Genomic DNA, 24,050 nt, shown 5'->3' on the forward strand with positions numbered 1-24,050 from the left:
GAATCTCCAGTGATGAACATCTGTGTCAGCATCCCTGTGGACATTGTCAACAGCATCATGTGTCCTGAAAGGTCTATCTCAGAGGATAAGTCCTTGAGGACAATACAATTTTCTCCTTAATACTATGTGCTAGTCTGGGCTTCTTCCCAGGTTGAGATTGAATCAGAGAAAAGGACTGAATGATGTAAGTAAGGAGCATGCACACATCTGGACTGAATATTTGACCATTTGGGAGATTATGACCAATGGGAGACCATTTGGGAGATTATGACCAATGGGAGACCATTTGGGAGAATGGAGACTTGCAAATGATCTCAAACAACTTATTTTAGGCCAACAGTTAAATATCTGCTTTCACAGCTATGCTCACTTTAATTCCTTTTCTTGATGCATGTTCAACTCTTTCTCTTGCATCTCACGTTTACCTTCTTTTTGAAAACTGTTTAAACATGCTTAGCTAAAGATATTTTTTACCTTCTCTCAATTCTTGAGGGAATTGCTATGAATGTTTTTTAAATATTATGGTTAGATTTTGTTAGTATATACTATTACATTTGTATGTTTTTATTTTAGACCTCCAAATAACTAATCATCTCTTGAAGTTAGTGCTTCATGCTACTCTAAGCTCTAAGCTAGAATTTATCTACTGACTGATCAATAATAGAAGACAAAAAATATTAGAGCCAGACATTATTTTCTGGACTTTAGGAGAGACCAATCTTTATTTTAAAAATAAGAAAGTCATAACAGGTAGATAAGGTGAGTTACCTTTTATAATTCATAAAGTTTAAATTACATATATGTATTATATTTAAAGCCAGAGTTTAGGAAGCAATGTTATCCTAGGAAATGATCTAAATAACTTGTATAGTTTTGGAATGAAATGTGACAAAATGTGGTTCAATAAATCCAAGGGATAAATGAGAGCATAACTGAGTTGACAGAGAGGAATTTGCACTTAAGCCATACTTATTTGTAAGACAATATATCTTTTTTATCTTTTATATTTCATTTTTGAAGATATTCATTAAGACAATTTAGCTGTCCATTGTTGCAAAAATTATTGAACTGAACATCGCCCTTTTTGCAATATCCAAACACAAATACAATAATTTCTACTTGTCTGGGGACCACATTTTCAAAGCCTGTCACTGAATTCTATCTCTTCACTTCATAGATTACTCCAGCTGCTGACCTTGGTTTAACTAGTTGTGGTAAATGTTCTGAATCCAACAGCTGCTCGCTTAGCCCTTGAGTTCATGGTCATTCCACGGTTGCCATGGGTACTCATCCAGTTTCTTTGCTTCTAGAGACAACACTTCAGTTCTTCTCACTATGCATGAGAGTTTTGTCAATATAAGTTTATTATTTGAAAACAGCCTTGATATTGGCAATGCTAATTCTGAAGGAAGGTAACAATTGGAAACAAAATCCAAAATTTCAAGTGTTTCTTCAGAATAGTCACCAAAAAATCCTCAGGCTACTAGGTAGACTTCTATTTGGAGAGCATATAAATTACATTTTTAATTTGGACCACAGCCAAAAAGTGAAACATGGAACTTCCTGATGCCTAGCCCTTGATTTCCTTTCTCTCCACTAGGTGAGTAGCATAATTAAATCATTACATCTCTTTTTCAAACATGCCTTTAACTCTACTTCCTTTTGGAGGATGTTTGAGAAACTTAAGAAGCTTCAGTTCCAGACTCTAATAATTATGAATTGATTTTGTTAATGTTACTCAGATTTTATATTCTATTTCCCAGAGTATGTCCTGTTCATCTAAGGCTGGAGTTCTTCTCTCCTTTCTTAGCAGCCAAGTGATAAAGATTTGATATTAAATTTTAGCTTGATATATAGGCAGCCAAAATGTGGATAAATATTTCTGTGATATCATCAACCTATCTGCTTAGATCTCTGTGGTGGACTATTGCCTTGTTGATGCCTGATTAATCATATCTTTTAGAATCCATAACCTTGTGAAGTGCTCTCCAACATTGACTCTGGGCTTGGCCAATAGAACATTTCTAATTATTATGCAAACAAAGATTGATAAATGCTTACACCTTAGGGATTTTTCTTTTGGAATATTCCTTTCTAAAAGTCCACTGCCATGTTGTGAGGAAGCCCAAGACAGCTACTTTGACTCCCCGAACTCTGTAAACAAGCCAACCTGAAACATACATATTTAGGGATACATATAATAAATCTATAACGACAAACAAGTTGTTGATGATCACAAAATATAAGAAAATGCTACACTTTTGGATTTTGGAATGTGTGAGGAATTTTACCAGGAAGGGCAAAAGGAGATGTCAAAAATATAAGTAACATGTTTTGAAAATTTTTATCATCCTTGAATATATACATCTATCTGATATACGTATTCCTGTATGTTGCACTTAATGATGAAAAGAAATTTAATGACTTAAGGTCCCATATCAACAGAATAATTCGTGTTAGAAGCTGACTTATTGCAACTAAATTTTGCATAAGGATGTTGCAGTTTATCTAGCATTCCCATGTATGATCTCTCTTACTTATGCAACAGAATATCCTAGAGATGAAGGTCTTATTTTCATCATAATTGTAGACCATTTTATGCAATTGTACAGGTGGATTTGAATAATTGACCAAGGTGAAAAAGTAACTAATGGAGGAGAACACAAAATCTATTATTCTGTTGTCAAGACAGAAAGGTTCTTCCAAGATACCAGATTTGTTCTGATTTTTTTTTTTGCCCATGTTATTTCTAATACATTTTAGTTGGTCTCTTCAATGATTGTCAGAGAACTGATTCTAATTTTTTATTAAACATCCCATGTGGTGAGTATTTTTATCATACAGTTAAAAGTAAACAATAAAAAATGTTACACTTTTCCTAGTCATTACTTTAAAAAAATTGATTCTTATGATTTTCTAAAAGGGTTGTTTTTATGTGGAGACAGTTTTCAAGGATGGATACATTGTTACCATTTCACTGGTGAGTAAAAGTCATGTATCTCATTTACTGAAGAAAGCTTATTTTGAAAACATCATTCTGTTGTCTCCAACAAAGATTTATTCATAGAATGATGCTCTTAACCTTACTGCTTTTTAAGAGTTTTAGAAACATTTTGAAACTGCAAAGTACATTCACTAATATTAAAACCCTGGAATGTCTTGAGCTATAGCCAATTTGTTTTAGAAGAAAATATGGCTTTTCATTCTTCAGGTGCTTCATTAAATTTTTCACTCACATTTTTCATGAATCAGACCAATTCCGTGGCATAGAAAGGTGTGTGGTGATTTGGGGAGCTGTTGCAGATACTGCTGATATTTTGTCTATTTTCCTGCATAGAGGTGGCTAATGCTAGCAGCAGATCATGAATTCTTGACAATGAATGGTGGAAAAATGCATTAAGACCAAGATTGATAGTGCAATGTCACTGGTGAAGCATTGCACTCCAGTCAAAATGTTAGCCCTAATTTTTCTCCTGGGCTTTATTTTCTGAATGGATGTTTATAGCCAACTGTGTTGTCTCTAACAGAATGAGAAAAGTACATTTCCCCTAATTTATGTTGTTCTTTCCATCTAAATTCTTCTCAAATCCTATTTTTTATAATTATGTATTTCTGCAGTATCCAACAAACATTGTCTTGTTTTGTTAAAGTCTATGGAGTTTATAACACACCAGTTCGCTTTGATCCCATCCAAAATGGCATTGATTTTGAATAATTTTTGAAAGCAAGAATAAAAGGGAAAGGTGAACTGAAATCATTTAAAGAATAATCTTTCAGATGAGTTGATAAAGAATTTTAAGAAAAGAGGAATATATGATGATTTCACTATGGGAAACTGTATGATGAGATAGTGGAAGTATCAGCCGTAATCTCTGGGAATAATGAGGCAATTAGTTTGGTGGTGTAAGAAAACTCTAATTTCAAAGCAGATGAAATGTAATAATTCATTGGGCTATGTGTGTGAGATTTCCAATTAAAAAGTGGCATGGATGGGAAATAATTTCAGATACAGAATTCAGTTATAAACAGATTTATAAATCACAAATATCATTGTTGATATATTTAAAATGCAAAAATACTTTTTCATATATAATTTTCTACTGAAGTAATTATAATATTTAACATGTTAAGTAATATGCACCCTGAAATAAATAGTATGAACTACTATAACTTGAACTTTAAAAAAAAGACTTATTTTTCTATAGAAGTTTCAGGTTTATAGAAAAATTGAGCAGAATATAGAGATTTCCCATCTACTGCTTGCCCCTGCACATGCATAGTCTCTCCCATTATCAACATCTTCCACTGGAGTGGTACATTTTTTATAATTGATGAACCTACATTAAAACATCATTAGCTCCCAAAGTCCATGGTTTACACTAGGGTTCACTCTTGGTATTGTATATTTCATGGGTTTGAACAAACATGTAATGACACGTGATAAAAGAAAAATATATTCTTTCATTCAGATGGCCAAAATACATTCCTTGAATACATTTGGTCTTTGTTCACAACTCCTGGGTCAGAGCTCCCCAAACCCTTGGAAGTCCTTAAGTGTTGAGAACGATAAAGGCACCTTTTATTATATAAATGAAGGTGACTTTTGGACCTCAGGAAAGGGGGTTGCTGGTTGCCAGGAGGACCAACCAGATGATTAGAAGGTTGCAACTTTCATCTTTCCATCCCCACCTGAGATCTCTGGAAGGGAAGAAGGGCTGGAGGTTGAATCAGCCAATGGCCAAAGGCTTCACTGATTATGACACTGCAATAAAGTCTCCATATAAATCCAACAGGAATGGGTTCAGAAAGCTTCTGGATTGGTGAACATGTGGGGATGTGGGAAGAGTGGTGCCTTGGAAAGAGCAAGGAAGCTCCTGCTTTTTCCCCATATCTCACCCTATGTACCTCTTCATCTGGCTGTTGATTCATATCCTTTGTCATATCCTTTTAATAAACTGGTAAACATAAGTAAGTGAATTATTTTTTTTAAAGATTTTATTTACTTATTTAAGAGAGAGAGGGAGAGAGAGTGTATGCATGAGCAGGGAGTAGAGGGAGAGGGAGAAGCAGACAGCCCACTGAGCAGAAAGCCTGGTGTATGGACCGATCCCAGGACTCTGAAATCATGAGGTGAGCAAAGGCAGCCATTTAACCAACTGAGCCACCCAGGAGCCCCTAAATAAGTGAATTCTGTGAGTTGCTCTGGCAAATTACAAGGACCTGAAGGGGAAGTTGTTGGACCCTCTAATCTCTAAGCATGTGGTCAGAAGTACCACTAACAAATAGCCTGGGGCTTGCCACTGCCTCTAAAGTGGGAGGTGGAAGGCAATCTCATAGGACTGAGCTCTTAAACCACGGAATCTCATGCCATCTCCAGATAGTGTCAGAAATAAGTTGAACTTTCAGATATCCTCCTGGTGTCCAAGAATTCCTTGATATTGTGTGGGAAGGAATCCACCCCCTCATTGGAACTGGGTCCAGGAATGCAAAAAGAACCTGTATCCACCATCATAGCATCTTACAAAGTAGTTTCCCTGCCCTAAAAATCTCTGCTCCACCTATTCATCCTCCTCTCCCCCTTCCCCACCAACCTCTGGCATCCATTGATCTTTTTATGGTCTCCAGTTTTGCCTTTTCCAGAATGTCATATTGTTATAATGCTGTAGTATGTAGCCTTCTCAGATTGGCTTCTTTCACTTATTAATATGTTTTTAAGTTTATTCTGTGTCATTTCATAGCTTGTTAGCCCATGTCTTTTTAGTACAAATGTGTAATAAGATGGATTAAACTGTTTGACTTATTAAAATCCGTTAATGACTATAATCTTATATATATCTATATATATAAAACTCAAATAAAACCTATTTCCTGAAGACATACTGCTAACAGTAAAATTATTTTCAAATTCTTTATATATACATGTATATTTATATATAATCATATATATAAACATGTGAATTATATATAAACATATATAAATGTGAATTATGCTTATAATTATGTAAAATAATATATATAATTCACTTGTTTTCCTTGAGTAAAATTCTTTGGTTAAAGAAAAAAGTAGCAATTATCTACACCATGCTTTCCCTTAAGTAGCCATTGCTTTATAGACTTTACTGGACATTTGTATGAGGATGCTAAATGGTTTTTCCAATATATCATTGAAGGACACTTTTTCAATTCTGTGTAAAACACATATATATCTTGGAAAATCATCCCATCACTGTTCATTTTGCTTTTTTTAAGATTTTTTATATTTATTTATTCATGAAAGATGCAGAGACATAAGCAGAGAGAGAAGCAGGCTCCCTGTGGGGAGCCTGCTGTGGGACTTGATCCTAGGACCCTGGGAACACGACCTGAGCCAAAGGCAGACACTCAACCACTGAACCACCCAGGTGTCTCTGTTCATCTTATTTTTATTGTCTATTCACCACGAAAATGGACTACAAGGCACTGATAACCATCAGTTTTCATTGATTTATTAAGATCTCAGGTTGAGTTGCTATCAATTGATTGAGAAAATATTGTATATTGAGTTGAATTTTTTAAAAAATAAGTAAAATAACATATAAGGTAAATAGAATGAAAAACTAATAATTGATAGCTTTATGATGGGTGATTTAGGAAATAATGATTGAAATGAATGTCATAATTTCACTACATCTACTCTATATAGGCATGTACTTTTTATCTAAATAATCAAAACCACCTGTGTCAGTGCTCTACTTTTAAAGTACAGCTATTAATTTTAGTGTAAAAGCCGTAATGTTTGGAGAGAATTGTAATTGGAGAGAAAGGGATATTTTTTTCTCTTTAAACTGAAATATGTTGTTAGACTTTGGTTACTGGTGTTTGCAAATTAAAAAACTTATTATCATTAAGTGTAAAGGTTTGTCTACCTCTCAATGTAAGTATTGTCAGAGCTATCTGGAGTTTGTCTTAAATTATTTTTTTTCTAATTTTATTTATGTATTCATGACAGACACAGAGAGAGGCAGAGACACAGGCAGAGGGAGAAGCAGGCTCCTTGTGGGGGGCCAATGTCGGACTCAATACCGGAATTCTGAGATCACGCCCTGAGCTGAAGGCAGAAGCTCAACCACTGAGTCACCCAGGTGTCCCTTGACTGAAATTCTTAATGAGAACTTAAGACAGAACAATATGGAAACATAATACAAAGGTAAAAATTTGTTAAAAATTACAGAAGAAAGCTTTTCTTCAATGCTTACAGCAGGTATCTTTTCTACTGAAAGACTTAGGGAAAGTAATCATGTTTTAAATCTGCTCTCTCTTCCTTACAGACATCAAAATGACCTTTTCACAAAATAAATTAATAGCTATTGAGAGTTTTTTTTTCTTTTAACTTATAATATATACGTGTGTATTTGGATGATCCTAGAAAATATTTTTAAATAAAGCATTATGATAATTGGTAACTAGAGCTGTGTGGTCTCTAATGGATTGTGCCTGTTTGCTCTTTTTTCACTGAGCAGTGAGAACTGACAAGCTGCCAGTTCTGCCTCAGTGATTTTTGACAGTTTGGTTTCTTTGGTGATAAATTATTAAAGGATGTAATAAACAATAAAAAAAAAGTTAGCTTTTTTCCCTCAGGAATAGTGAGCATTTCTCCATTTTAAAATGCATTGCAAAATAGAAGATGACAAGCCCACATGATGCTTTGGACATGATGATTTTCATTGTATCACATTTAAAATGATGTCAATACATCAAAAACTCTGTAATACAAACACCAGGAACTTCTGATTTTTGTAGGTGAGGTCAGAAGTGTTGTTTGTGTTGTATTATCCATCTCCAAATTCCAGAAAAAAAATAATCTCTGTGCTTTTACTTGTACATGGTAATAATAGGTGAACATCTGGTGACTTACTGAATTATTTCAATCAACTTGATGAAATTCTGTTTACAAATCTTCAATAATTTGATCTGAATACAGGCAAACATCTCAGATCTAAATCAACATAGTTTAGTAAATAAATCTTGGCACATCTGGTGTAATTTTAAAAGATAGTTTATACTTTTAATTTAACTGTTTCATGAGCCAAAGTGGATGATATTTGAGATTAAGACTCCCCCAAACCTTTGAAGTAACACTGATAACAAATGTTTTCACAATGGCTTTTTCCAGTATTAAAATTCACCTACTATTTACATATCAACGAAGACTTCATATCTTACAGAGTGACCTGCTCAAGTAATTTATATGGCTCAATTTTAGATAGAATAAACCTTTGTATTCTGTAATTATTCAGAAGAATTTAAGTAGAAATATTCAAGGATGAAGTAGCCATATGACATATATGGCTATTATCAGATCTTTTCCCAAGAGCAGGAGGATATTACTATTACACTAGAAGAAAGAGTAAGAAGATTAGAGGAAGATGTAAGAATCTATCAGTACATGAAGGAAATGTGACCAATTGCCAGTGCTGAAGAGACAGGAATTTGACATCCAAATCAAATTTAGATACGGATTTTGAAAACAAGATGATTAAAACAAGATAGAGAATTAACACCTTTTTGCATTGCTTGGGCTTCTTAACTCAGTATGTCTAATGACCAATATGGAGGAAACATCACTTTGTAGTTGCTATATAAATACAAACGAATAAATGGAAGGAAGCCCCCCAAATCAGTAAGATAATGTTTGACAGTGTTTTTAAATCAGTACTGATATTTTGTAAAGGTAACCTAAAAATTTTAAATTTATTTTTTAAGATTTTATTTATTTATTTAGAGAGAGAGTGATCAGGGGAAGGAGCAGAGGGAGATAGAGAATCTCAAGCATATTCCACTCTGAGTGTGGAGTCTGACTCAGGGCTTGATCTCAAGACCCTGAAATCATGACCTGAGCCAAAATCAAGAGTTGGATGCCTAACCGACTAAGCCACCCAGATGCTCCCAAATTTCTTTTTTTATTTAAGTTTTTATTTTAATCATATGGTGCTCATCACAAGTACATTCCTTAATCCTCATCACCTATGTCGCCCATCCCCCAACTCACCTAAAACTCCTTTAAAAAAAAAGAAACAAAGAAACAAGTTTATGAAGAAACATTCTTTGGATGTCTACATTCTACCCAATTGTCTTTAGAACTTCAAAATAATTATGCATTCTAGTCATTATCAGCTCCTGCTTCTATTGATAGAAGCAATCACCACTCGTGTAGGGTTTGTAGTTTTAGGTTAGGGTACCTGACCATGGGCTGACCTGAACCTTCTACTCCATTTTCTGTGCTTTCATCTTAACTGCGATGAACATGGCTGTCTACCTGTATCTTGTCTTGGACTTCCTACCCTCTTGCCTCTACAGAGTTTGGATTTTACTCTTGGTCAATTGAGGGGAGTCTATGATAATGCACTCCTATATTCTCAAGTACAATTCCAGATTTGAAAGGAATTCCAGTAGGTAATGCAGCCTTTGTCAAAACTCTGTCCATTGAGTAACAGTCTGAACTTCAAACTTATGTACTGTTCCTGCAGGATGCCTCTCTTCAGCATGCCAATGGCTTTGAGTTTACTAATTTCTGTGGCATGCCCTGTGTCCCATAATTAAATATAGGCCGCAACAAGTGCTTCATTAGAATTGGGACTATTGCCTTTTAATGCAGAATATCAAAAAGAGATGACCTGAACTAGATTATTTCACTGTTCTCATTCCTTCACAGAAAGTATATATTGCTGAGTTCATGGTGACTATAGAAATAAAGTGATTCAAAAGACAGATGAATGACACAGAAAAGAATGAACAATATTGAGTTAAAAGTAACACTTCATGAAAAGTTAATTAACACAGAGAGTATATGCACAAAAATTAAGCTGAATGAAATAATATCCTGCCGTCATTCCTGCAAATGAGCTATAAATGAGGAAAAATGAAAATTTTATGTAAAAGTCAATGATTGACTCTGGTCAAAGCAGCCACATATAAATATTTACAAGGACACTTGAAAACATTGCCTTTGCACTACCTTAATGAGGTTGCAAATAATGATTGTTGGTGTTTCATAATCATGTGCCAGATCTCAAATGTTAAGGTGCTAATTGCTAAAGATTGCAACTATTATTGTAATGACTTCATCTTGAGGGTCTCATGCCTCTGACAGAATTTTTTATGTGCTACTTATTCTGACCAGAGCCTGGAACCAAAGCTAACACAGTCTTTGCTTAGTATTTATATTTTCATAATTTTTTTAATAAAAGTTGTTTGGTCACCTGAATATTATTAAGTTAAATTAAAAGTTAGACAATCAAGTTTATCTACTTAGAGGATTTATTAAGGTAAATAATATTTATCGAATACTTACATAATAATTTAAAGACTACCATATGTTGCCTGAGTCAAATTATTAAAAGTATAGCAATCAACAAGATAGATATATTGAAGACAGGTTCTTAAAATTATGATTGTGAACATTTGAGGCTATTTAACCTCTTAAATATTTTGTTAGAATTATATTAGGTAGTTTTTTTGGTCAGCATTTGAACTTTATCATAAATGCACAATTATGTGAAAAACTTTGACAATATGTATTCCCTTTTATATTTTCTAAATAAAAAAAATTATACCCAAATGGCCTTAAATTGTATACAAAAAGTATGTTTCTGATATTATTTATAAATCCTTCATGGAATGTATTGCTATGCTTCTGTTCATAAATCTTCCAGAAAAGAAAAAAACCTGTTTGAAGGTATTTTCTGGAGATACTGAATTCTACATACATGTTTTCCTAAGTGTTTAATACTATCAAGTGAAAATTCATATCTTGTCTCTTATTAGTGTAATGCTGACATCGATAATACAAGCTGTGCCTTGCATTGTTTATTTAAAAAAAAATGTAGAAGAGTGATTCCTCATTCTGACATCAACCAAAAGAAAGATGACTCTAGCGGACCAAATGAGAAAGTCTTGCCAGGATTTTAAAGTAGTAAGTAGTTAGATAGAATGTTATAACATTGTTTTCAACATAGAGTATCATGCAGGAGAATTCACTAACAATGAGGTATAGTAAATGAAAGTTGAAAATACCTGGATGCAAATGATAGCTCAACCAATTCTATTGACAGAAAATTATGAATATGAACTCCTGCAGGTATCATTGTCTCCAAACGTGACATGATAAAGATAACAGTAAGATTTCTAGAAGTGCTCTGAAATTTTTAAATACCATAAAAATGCAAGCAATAATTATATACTAATAGTTTTAATTATGTATCAAAAGTATATAATTAAGATGGTGAGATAAAAAGTAAGAAAAATAAAGACGGATTTTAGGGTGGGAGCAATAAAAGGAAAGAGGAAATAAATGGAAAATAATGAAGATATGAAAAATAGGAGCTTGTATAGATAAGAATAGAAAACAGAGATTAGATACAAGATAAAAACAATATTTAAAAAGAAAAGAATGTAGATCAGAAAGAAGATGAGAAAGAAATAAAGAGTAGGGGAGAAAGGAAGAATCAGAGGAAAGAAACAGGATTGAAGGAAGAAAAAAACCAGAAGTGGTAAGGAAAGATAATGTTCCATTTCTTACACTTCCCTTTGCGAAAATCCTCCAATTTCACCTGAGGCTACCAGACTATGTTTACTGCTGAAATTCTATTCAAATTTGATCTAAGACATGGTGCTTTACCTTTTGGATGCTTGTATCTATTAAGCTTTTTGTTCCATTCTATTTTACATTTAATTTTAATAGATGAAAAAAAATATTAGAATTAAAATTATATATTAGAGCCAATGAAAATATGTTTGAAATATGTTGTTTCTACCACTTTATAGAGTGATAATTGATAGATGATAAACTGCACTTATTTACTGTAGATTCTATTGAGTTTTGACATATGGACATACTGGGAAACCATCAATATGGTCAAAATAAAGCGTATTTTCCTCACCCTCAAAAGTTTGCTTGTGTCCATCTGTAATTTGTCTTTCCTTTCATTGTTCTTCCTAGGAAACCACTAATCTGTTTTCTTTTACTGTAGATTAGACTTTATCTTCCAGAATTTTGTTTGAATGAATTTACACAGTGCATACTCAGTATTGTCTGACTTCTTTCACTCCGCATAACTATTTTGAGATCTCTGCACTGTTGCACATCACATTAGGTCATTTCTTTCTACTGCTCTGTAGTATTTCATTGTATGGATACAGCACAAACTGTTTATTCATTATTCACCTATTCAGAATCATTTGGTTATTTCTGTTTATTTGTTTCTACAAATAGTTATAAACATTTGCACAAAAATATTTATAAGGTTATGCTTTTATTCCTCTTATGTATACTCTTAGGAGCTGAATTGTGGGGACTTAGAGTAGATGTATGTTTAACATTTTAGAAACTCCAAACTGTTTTTCACTGTATTATTTTGCATTTCTTTTTAAAGATTGATTGATGATTGATTGATTGATTTAAGAGACAGAGAGAGAGCAGGGAAAAGGGTTAGAGGGAGACGGCTAGAGAGAATCTCAAGCAGACTCACTGCTGAGCACAGAGCAAGACCTGGGGCTCCATCTTGCAACCCTGAAATCATGACCTGAGCTGAAATCAAGAGTTGGATACTTCAATGACTTAGCCACCCAGAACCCTATGTATTATTTTATATTTATAACAGCAGTGTAGGATGCTTCTACTTGCCCACATGTCTGTTATTATTAGGTACTATCTACATTTTAAATTTTAAGCATTTTAATGAATTTAAGGTGTTTTTGAGTTATGATTTTAATTTTCTTTTACCTTTAATATGTAGAACATTTCAGTGTGTTTATTGACATTCATATATCTTCCTATGTGACATGTCTGCTCAGACCTTTTTGACCATCTATATAGGGTTGTTTTTATTACTATACTTGAGTTTTAAGAGTATATTTCAAGAAAGTTGCTCTTTGTGGTCTGCCTTTTAATTTCTTGAATTTTAATTATGATAAGTCCAATCTATCTTTTTTTAGAATTCTTATAATTTGCCCACCTGGAGTTCTAGCAAGGAAATCTTTCCACATTTAACATTTTCACTTCTGTTTTCCATAATTTTTAATTTTTATATTTTACATTTAGGTGTATGATTCATTCCAACTTGTATGGGAGTCAATGATTCATGATTATGATTTTCCATATGAATATACAGTTGAAACTATAGGATTTTTGAAACAACACTAATTTCCTGAATTGTGTTGATACTTGTTGAAAATCAAGGGGCCCATACATTTGGTTAGTCTAGAGCTCTTTATGTCTTTTGAAGCTTAGGAAGGACTTGTAATTTTTATTAAAAAAATCCAGCTGGAATTTGATTTAGATTGTGTTTAGCCTGTAGATTAATTTGAGGATAATTGGCATCTTAAAAATATTGATTCTTCTTCTATGTGAACATAGTATATTATTTAATTTTCCATATCTTCTGTCATTTCACCTTGTATTATTTTGTAAATTTCAGTGTAGAGATCCTGATTATGGTTATGTTAGATTCATTCCATGGTATCTCAAAGATTTTTGAGCATACTGTAATTATAATTTTTAAAATTTCTTTTTCTCCAGCTATCTGGTATTTACACAAGAACACTGATTTTGTATATCAAATTTACACCCTAATTAAATTTATGTCTTACTCTTAGAAATGATTTATTGATTTCTGGAGTATTCCATGTACAGATATTATATCAAGATAGAAAAAGTTTTATTTCATTATGAATTTTGTGGATTTTAATTTCTTATTTTATTATAATGGTTAAAATGACCTGTAAAATGCTATATAGAAATGGTTAAATTTGTCATATATGTCTTTTTAAATTTTTTATTATTTTTAAAAGATTTTATTTATTCACAAGAGACACAAAGAGAGGCAGAGACACAGGCAGAGGGAGAAGCAAGCTCCATGCAGGGAACCCAATCTCGATCCCAGGAATCTGGGATCATACCTTAAGCCAAAGGCATATATGTCTTTTTAAAGATCTATTAGGAGGAAACACTTTAATGTTTTGCCATTATATATTATGTTGTCAAATTTTCATAAATGTTTTTCATCAGCTTGTTATTATTCTAGTTTGCTTAGCATTAAAAAATCATGAATGGGAATTAAATTATATGGTTTATGATTCTGTTAATATCATAAGTGCATTTATTGATTTTCAAACATTAAATAATGTTACATTCCTGAGGATCAATTTCTGGCAATAAAAGAACCTCCACCGATCTATTCCTTGGTGAATTATATGATTTTGGATGCTAAGGGCAAAGAGCAATGAAAAAACACCTACTCAAGGAAATCTATGAAAATTCAGTAAGAAGGGTTAGAGAGCAGGAGAGTTGAGAGGAGCCTTTATATAGCCAAAAAACATCAAACACAGATCTCAGACACTATTCCTTCAAAGAAACCACAATTAGATTAGTTTGTGGAGCAATTTAGGGCCTAGCTCAAAACGAAAGGATAATCAGTTGGCCATCAGTGGAACGTAACAGCTGTGTATAGTCAAGAAGCCAGTAAGAGATCTGTACCACTGTCATCCCAGGATGACTATGCCAATGCTCAAAGTTGTGGCCTCCCTGAGGACCAACATCTAAGGCCTCACATGTAGGATGGAGCATATGCTTCACAGAAATAATCCAACCAACAAAAAAATGACAAAGAATATAACAATAAGCTCTGGAAGAAGGAGTATCAGTACCCAGACTTGCCATTAATCATCACCTAAAATGTCAGGTCCTCATTAAAAAAAACAAAAACAGAAAACTACTATTATGAGGCATGCAAAGAAATTGGAAAGTATTGCCCATACACCAGAAAAAAGTACAGGAGATACAAACTGTCTTTGAGACTGACTGGATGTTAGATTTAAAAGTGTTAACTCCAAGTTGGCTGTGAAAAGTTAAACATGTATATAGTAATCTCAGGAACAATTACTGCAAACTAATAGAATTTTGGCCAAAAATAGATGATTTAAAATAGTCTATTAAAATATTAAAATTGGGATCCCTGGGTGGCGCAGCAGTTTAGCGCCTGCCTTTGGCCCGGGGTGCGATCCTGGAGACCCGGGATCGAATCCCACATCGGGCTCCCAGTGCATGGAGCCTGCTTCTCCCTCTGCCTGTGTCTCTGCCTCTCTCTCTCTCTCTGTGTGACTATTATAAATAAATAAAAATAATTTTAAAAAATAAAATATTAAAATAATGACAAAATAAGGAAGGAAGGAAAATGCAATAAAAAATTAGAATGTAATACAGTGAAATTAAAAGATTGACTTAAGCTTTCCCATATGTATTGAAAATGAATAATACCATAAACACTCTTTTTAAAAGGCGCCTATTGACATAGTGATTCAAAAAGAGAAACTCAGGTACATGGCACCTAAAGAAGGTACAACTTTAATATAAATATAGATACATGAGAGTAAATGAATTTTAAAAGGATTAAAACATGCAAATAGTTTTAATTTAGTCAAATAGGACTTTAAACTTAAAAAAAAAGGAATATCACTATAGAGAAAGAGGGGTGGTCTACAATGATTGAAGGGGCTTATTTTAGACTCAGATTGATGCATGTAGTTCATGACTCAGTTCAGATAGTTAGCATCCTTGGTGCAGCCTTGGGTCTGCTTGTACATGGGAATGTACAATTCAAAAGTCAAGTTAAGAATTCTATTCACATCAGAATTAAAAGATTTACTTCTTTGGCTCTCTCCAAAATTCCTTCTTAATCTATCTGTTTACTGTGGCTTCTTTCCCTGGTTTCTATGGCTAGAGAGAAGGCAAGTTTCAACAGTGCATCTGCTGCACTGATCAGTAGCTGGAGTCCATCCTTGGGAGCAACTCAGAAGAGCAAAAAGACACAAAGGAAAAATAGGGGATGTTCGTCTTTCCTCCCAGTATTGAATACCTTCCAGATTTTACCTACTTCTGCAGATAAGCTGCAGAGGCTAAGGCCAACACAGAAGAAATGGAACTCATGCGTTTTGTTTTATAAACACAATTTTGAGCTTATTCAGAGATGAAAATTAGATTAACTGCCCCATTTCCTAAGTTAGAGAGGGCTATGGAGATCAATTTTAGTTACTATGATTTTTAATGCAAATATAAAACTGTCAGATTATTTGAGGTAAATTTAAATTTAGTGCTACCATTCCTAGTTGCTGTGATAAATTGAGTTTAATTAATATTGATGTCATATTGTGGGCATATTCAGTATTACTATAACCCAAACAAAAAAATAGAACACAGTGAGTAACTCGTAATAGAACAATAAAGAGGGATATTTGGGAACATGATTTCTAATGAAACCACAATTATGCAAGGTAATTTCTAGATCAACAGAGCTGGCAATCTTTGGCAAAACCTGGCATAAAACCAACATGTTCCAGAATCAAAATTATTTTTTCAAGGTTTCCAAAGAGACTCAGACTTGAAAAACTTGTCTTTCTGAGTGATAAAGTTGTTTTTAATATTAGTGACATTGCTTTCACCTTAAATCTCTGTCCTTAGCAGAAGAAAACTCAATCATTAAATTGTCAATAAAATGCTTCTAGGTGACACTAATTTCTCAAAAGCTGTCTAAGTTAAAAGCCCCAGACGAGAGCTTCCCCTCACCCAAGTTTAAATCTGACAGCACATTAAACTTTGCTTTATAATATGGAACATGATTTACATATGATAACTTTTGAGAACTATTTTGAGACCCTTTACCTGGAAGATGAAAACTTTCTTTGCTTTTATATCTAAGACTCTAGGCACTTTTGACCTGATGAGGATGCAGACTTTAGTGATAAGGTGGTAAATCAATCAAGTATACTCTTGGTTTGTAATGAATATGCTACACTCTTAACAAATATTCAATAATAATAATAATAATAATAAGCTTTACAAGTCCTATGTGAAACAAGTCACCCCAAAGGAGCTGGTCTTTCCTCTGTTATGACATTTTCCATGTATGTCTCACACCTATGAAAATGCTCAGGAAAAAAAAAATCTATGAACCTCTGGGCTTCAAATTAGTGATTTCCCAAAATTTGACATCCAGTTTCTCTTTTTAATTGTCACCTCTTTGGTTTTCACTTTCCGCTATTTAGCTCCATACTTGATTTCTGCTTTTGATCTAGATCACTTCTTCCTCTTTTCTAAAAAAGATTTATTTACTTATTTGAGAGAGAGAGAGAGAGAATGCACAAGAGCCAGCATGATTGGGGGAAGGGGCAGAGAGACAAGGAGACAAACTGTCCATGCCCTGCCCCACTGAACAGGCAGCCTGACATAGGGCTTGATCCCAGGACCCTGAGATCATGACCTGATTCAAAGGTAGATGCTTAACCAACTGAGCTATCAGACGCCTCTGTTGAAACCATTTCTATCAGAAGCAAGATCCAGATACTTTATTCCTATTCTTATATATACCCCTTGAAGTAGGTTTTACATGCATGGTTTTGCACATTATGGCTATGGTTAAAATATATTTATTCCCTATGCCATGCTCATTGTTCTATAAAGTCTCGAATGGAATGATGCATTGGCATAACTAAGCTAATAATATTAATATTTGGATTTCTGATTTCAGCTCCCACTGTAAAGAGTTTGCAAGTCCTTACTCCTCTCATTACAATAAGCAAAGGCTGGAGAAATGGAAAAGCAGTCACTTACCTTGGACCCATCAGAAAATTCATTTTGGGAGAAACTACTACCTGTTTATCTGGAGAGACAGGCTCATTTAGTGAGACATCATGAGATCAGTTTGTCTGGAAGAGAAGTTGCAGAATCCATAAATGGAGAAACACTGAAATGGTAACTTTAACAAGTAGCTTGAGACAGAGTGTGGAATAATGTGAATATGAGAAATTCTTGGGAACTTCATTCTTTTTTTTTCTTTTTCTTTTTCCTTTTTTTTTTTTGAGAGAGAGTACACACATGCAAGTGGGGGGTCAGGGAGGGGCAGAAGGAGAAAGAGAAAGAGAAAGAGAGAATCCTAAGCAGATGAAACTGATGTGTGGCTCAATCTTATGATCCTGAGATCATGACCTAAGCCCATATCAAGAGTTGAAGGTATAACCAACTCAGCCACCTGGGCACCTGCTGGGAACTGCATTCTTAATGGGAATGGGTGCCCTTATACTTCTGCAGTTGTACCTTACCTGCAGGAACCTCAGAAGTTTCACACTGTCACTATCTGAGAGAAGTCCTCTCATGTATTTGGAAGGGGCAGGGGAAGAGAAAAATTGTGAAATAGATTCAAGGCCTTCTCCATAGCCAACGTCTATATTCAGAGGGGAAAGATCTGATAGGGTTTTATTTTACTTATAGGAAAGGTATTCCTCTTATTCCAGCCCCATCTAGCATTTTTATCTCACCTAAAGGAAAAAAATAAAACACCACCACCACCACCAAGAAAAAAAAATTAACAGGTGTAAAAGCTTCAAAGAGATAGACTGGGAATGATGATACTAGGGATGAAAAGAAGGTAGAAGGAAAAACTATCACACTGGAAAACACTTAAGAAGGAAGGCCACCCCCCTAAGACACCAGTCCACTAAAAGTCCGGGTCAGCCCTCCACATCAGGTCAGATAGAAGTTACTGGCCAAGCCATGACCTGAAACTTCTTGGGTTAGCTGCTGTCACCCATTCATGACAGATGTCTGGTGATACAGTCATGTGGTACACAGTGCAGCTGCCTAAGAGTTGCTTCTAATAGGAGAAGTTACCACGACCTACCTACTCTTAAAGACAGGGATTGTGTTTGGTTTATCACTGCATCTCAAGTAACTTTAATAGTAGTGCTCAATAAACACTTATTGAGTGAAGGAATAAAAGATAATTTAATATGCCAGAAAACTGCAAGAAATGTCAAGAGAAGTCGATGAATCTACCATAAGACACTACTGATACCTGAGAGAGAAAGAGGAGTGAGATTCATGCCCATCTACTTGCTCTATGTCTTTAAATTGTGGGGATTATAATTGTACACAAGGTATTGGTCCTGATTTTCTATAATACCATATATTGGAAGAGGATTAACACAAATCATAGTGAGGAATAAACAGTAACATGATATGAAGACCCTAACACTACCACCATGGACAACAACTAACACAACAGCATAGTTATGGTACCATTTAACAGGGCACGTTGTTCTTGTCACCCCATTCTAGCATATAACAGTCGCACAAGTTTTGATGTCTACTTATGGGCTGTTTGAATAAATGTTAGTTTATTTTTTCTCTCTGTGTGCACTGAGGATAAGTAATATAAACTTAGCTGCTTTTATTTCTTTGATAACATCTTGGTAACATATATGTAATTATGGAATAAGTGGCTTCTTCTTGGATTTCACTCTAAAAATGTCAACAGCCTGAATAAGCAACACAGCTACACATCAGTTTTATTAGTATAATATTGTAGAAAGTATAGTTTTTATTTATTTTTAAAGATTTTATTTATTTACTTGAGAGAGAGAGAGGAGAAGCGGGGTGTAGGGTAGAGGAAGAGGGAGAAGCAGACTCCCTGCTGAGCAGGAAGCCCAATATGGGGCTCGGTGTGGGGCTCGATCCCAGGATTCCAGGATCATGACCTGAGCCGAAGGCAGATGCATAGCCTACTGAGCCACCTAGTTGGCCCTCCAAGTTCCAGTTGGAGGCTTTATACTCAATGCACAATGCATACCTATGTGTAACTTTTTCTGAGAACATGCTAGGACTTAGCTCGGTAAGACAGCCTCACAATCTACCTAGTGATTCCAGAAGTCTACAGAACTCTTGGGAATAAGAAGAAAAGCAAAACAAAAAGATTCCTCTCCCAGAAAACCCGCACTCCATCCTCCACTCAGCCTGCGCAGAAGCTCTGTTCTGCATTCTCCAGGGATTCAGTATTTCATGTTCCTTCGGAAAGCATTTTCTGTGCTTTTTACAATTCACTGTCCAATTTTCCAGAACAAACACTCAGAAGACAGAGATGCTCTGAAGATTACATGGAGCTACAATGAAATATAAATTTATAACAAGTATCTTCATAAATAATGAAGTTCATGACTTATTTATTTTGTGTGCAGATAATGATTTAATTTATTTAGGCGGTTTAAAATTAAACCTCCTCATTCATTTTAATTTCAAAGATGGAAAGAAAAAACTCCCACCTCACCTTTTTGTGGACCATATAATCCTTTCTGGCTCTTTCCTCTATGTGCAAATATGTTTCCCTCTTTATTTTTCATTCTTTAATTCGATCTACTTAGCAGTGATCACCCTGCGTGTCTATTTTCCTGGTTTCTTGGAGGACAGTACTCATTTTTAGCAAGTTGTGTTTGTCAAACTGTAAATGTGTTTACTCTTTCATTCTTTAAAATATATTTCTTCTTACCAATATTCTGTTACCCAATTCTTTGTTTTTGTTTCTTGCAACCTGTCAGTACCATTGTTATCAACTCTGCCCACAGAGTACAAGATCCAGGGATGACAAGCTGCATTGCACTTTGCATGAGCTACTTTCAAGACTTGTTCATAAACATGACAGTTTTCCTTGTGCTGTCACAAGGACTGTATTAATACTTCTTCTCATTAACTTCACATTGGGTCAAAGAAGAGCTTCTCCTAATCTAAAGGTCCTAGTTAAACAATTGATTAGGTCCTGAGTAGAGTAGTCTATACTGATTAGTCTTGCAGTTTGGATTCCCACACAAAAAAACAACTCAGAAAATTATGTTTTCAAGCTGTGCAATCACTCTATCAGGATAATAAAACATTTTATTTTTAGTTTTTTAAAGATTTTATTTATTTGAGAGAGAGAGAGAGAGATTACTCATGAGTTGGGGGGGGGCAGAGGGAGAGGGAGAGAATCTCAAGCGGACTCCACCCTCAGTGCAGCATCTAGACCCCCACCCCTGGCTCCAGAAAGGGCTCCATCCCACAAGATCTTTATCTGAGCCAAACCAAGAGTTGGTGGTTTAACCAACTGAGCCACCCAAGCAATCCCATAATTAAGTATCTTCAAGCTATATTTAAGGTGGACTGATCATCCTCCTCTCCCTCCACCCTACTCAGGGATTTGCATGTAAAATTTATAGGAGATAGCAAGTTTATTATATGGTTTCCTTCAAATGCTGCCACCTTGCTTTAAATGCATCCCAGGTTTTCTGGAGTGTATCTACAGAAAGATCTTTGGATAGCATAACATAGGCTAGAGTGCGATAGGATGTGGTTTCTAATGTTCATAACCAGGCTTACATAAGAGCCTGGACATAGACACTGCATAATGAGTAAATTAGGAAAACCAACAGAAAATCTTACAGGATTATGTTCAGAGTTAACTCACTCAGGGATAATGCTAATAGTAGCAGAGAGTATAAAATTACACATCTTGATGCACTTGAGAAAACCTGCTTCCAATTCAGATATCCTCACTTCCGCAGAGTTAGGAGCACTGGCAGTTGCAGCAACTGACCATGAAGGCTCTTCTGGAAGTGGGGAAATAATCTTCAAGTGCTCTTAAATTTACTATGGGCCCAAAACTCCAAATCAGTGTGGCAAATTTTTGTTATCCACTGCTGAGCCAAGAAAGTTGTCCACAAAGGCAGATAATATAGATGACATTATTTTATATGCTGTAAAATTATACAACTTTTGGAGAAATTTTCCAAGTAAATGGATTTGCATTCCATAGCAAATTATAGATACCCCTGTTGTGTTTTATTGTCATTTTATTTTATATGTAATTGCTTCCTGTCTGACTCCTTCTCTTGGTTCTGAACTAAAGGCAGGAATCTGGAGCAACATTTATAACTGGTACTTGTGCTATAGATATTTGCTAAATGCAATCACATTTATTTTTAATGCAATTCTGAGTTTTTTTAATGTTCAATTTCAAAGGCTTTTAGTGTAGAATTCTTTTAGAAAAGAGTTTTTTAGACCACTATTCTTTCCATGAAAAGCATATATTTATTGGAACATCAAAATTGATTCATAGATAAAGGGTTGCTTTGGATCCTTCATGTCCCCAAGGATTTGTGTTTATGAAATTCATTTAGAATGCCGTGTGAAGTTCATACCTCCTGGTCCCAAAGTTACTGCAACAAGGGTAAGAAATGTCAGCCTGTAAACATATTATTTTGAGGAAGAAGCAATAAAAGCCACAGATATTCAAAAACCTTTTATAATGCTTTAGTAGTATCAGAATATTTTTAATATATCCAGGCTCATTTACTTTTAAAATGCAAGACTGCTGCTGCAGAAATGTTTTGTGAAATGTTAAATTCCAATGTGTGTTTCTGATCACTAATAAATTTCATTTACATTAATGTGCTATTTTTATTTTTATTTCTCTTTTAAAAGTATAAGTCATAATTTTCTTAGTTTTTGTGTTTCAGAGAAGACATCAAGTTAACAGGGGCATCTGTTGTTTCTGTACAGGCCATTTGCCATGAAATTCAGAGAGAACTAAATAAATTGGTCATTTTTTTTCCTTAGAGCACCAACTAGTTTGTGATTCCTAATGTGCCAAGATAGAAAATATCTTCGCTCAAATCCTGTCCTCCACTCCCTCGTATGTTTTACTGGAGACATAATTTGCCTTATAATAGCAATAATGAAGTAGATTCCTTTTCAAAGTAGAATTACATATAGATTGTTAGGACACTGGGGATCATGCCCATTTTACAATGAAATGTTTATTTTCAGAATTTGAAAAGGTTAATTGATTTCTTCCCTCAAATTCATAAGACAAGCCACCACTTAGGGTTTTTTTGTAGTGTTTCTTTCCTACACCTTTAAACTATTCAACAGTACACCTTGCTACAGCTCTAACAGCAAGACCACAGTGAACTTCATTGCTAAGCATAGTCAATATTTTTATTCCTGTATTAAATGTCACTTGGGGTGGCTTTTACACTACCAGCCCGCCATTCTCTCCTTCTTGAGAAATTTACTTCTCCTGGATATTCTGGCCCTCGATGCCATGGTTAATCTTCTGCCTTTGGGATGCATCCATTTCTACCCATTTCTACCCATTTTCCCCACCACCAGCCACTTGGTACCAACACCCTACTTTTCCTTTCTATTAGTTGTGGCTTTTTTCCATGTTGATTTTCCATTAAGGTTTGAATCTCAGGCCATTTTATTGTTATTTTAGAGGTTATCTCTGATTGGTACCATTTATTCTCATGATTTCAATTATCATCTCTTGAGGAGCAGTATATAATGCTATGTTTCAGACCTTATACTTGGCTAAAAATTTCCTGGGTTCAAGCCTCAGCACCACTAATAATATTTGTGAGCTTGGGCAATGCACTTAACTCTTTGTGTCTCAGTTAATCCTCTGGCATGAGAATCCAATAATATCATTGCACCTCATTTAGCTGTCATGGAGATTAAATTGTATATATGGCAGTACACATATACGGGACACTTAGAACAGTACTTAGGATCTAGCAATTATTCCTTGTGGACATTTAAATGATAGCTATGCTTCTAACTCCATTATCTCTATATTTAGCTCAAAGAATTTTCTAGGACTCCAGACCATTATATATAGCTACCCACAGATGTTTATCTTGTAATATTACACAAGAATATCAAGTTCAAGGCACCTGACTAGCTCAGTTGGTGGAGCATGCAACTTGTTCTCGCAGTTATGAGTTTGAGCCCTACATTGGGATTACTTAAAACTGAAAAAATCTTTAAAAAATAAAGATTATCAAGTTCAGTCTGTCCACATTCAACTCATCAATACCCATCACATTGTTTTTCCTCATATCTATCTCTACAAGTAAAAATATCATTTTCTTTCTTTTTTCTTTCTTTTTCCTTCCTTCCTTCCTTCCATCCTTCATTCCTTTTCTTTTTTCTTCTTTTTTATCCTCCCTCATTTCTAATTACCAAATAATCAAAATCCTTTAATACAGATGTCTTACTAATTTAGTTTTCTATCATTAAATCATCACCACAGCTACTGGCCTTCCTGTAAGCTATCATTAAAAGTCAATTATGTGGGTGCTCTTATAACTTTCTCATCTGCCTCCATTCTTTTCCTGTTCCATCCAACATCTAAAATGGAATGATTTGTCTAAAC

The 24,050-nt window shown here is 34.5% G+C and overlaps 1 long non-coding RNA gene across 1 annotated transcript; it reads left to right on the forward strand.

The window, feature by feature from the left end:
* Window positions 1–1,284: 1,284 nt before the first annotated feature.
* On the forward strand, window positions 1,285–19,244 carry LOC144302141 (uncharacterized). The gene is made up of 4 exons (XR_013369013.1): window positions 1,285–1,600; window positions 6,989–7,186; window positions 10,804–10,951; window positions 17,559–19,244. It is a non-coding gene; the product is annotated as an uncharacterized LOC144302141 (long non-coding RNA).
* The last annotated feature ends 4,806 nt before the right edge of the window (window positions 19,245–24,050 follow it).

The sequence above is a fragment of the Canis aureus genome, chromosome 31, assembly GCF_053574225.1.
Source record: "Canis aureus isolate CA01 chromosome 31, VMU_Caureus_v.1.0, whole genome shotgun sequence".
NCBI classification, from domain to species: domain Eukaryota; kingdom Metazoa; phylum Chordata; class Mammalia; order Carnivora; family Canidae; genus Canis; species Canis aureus.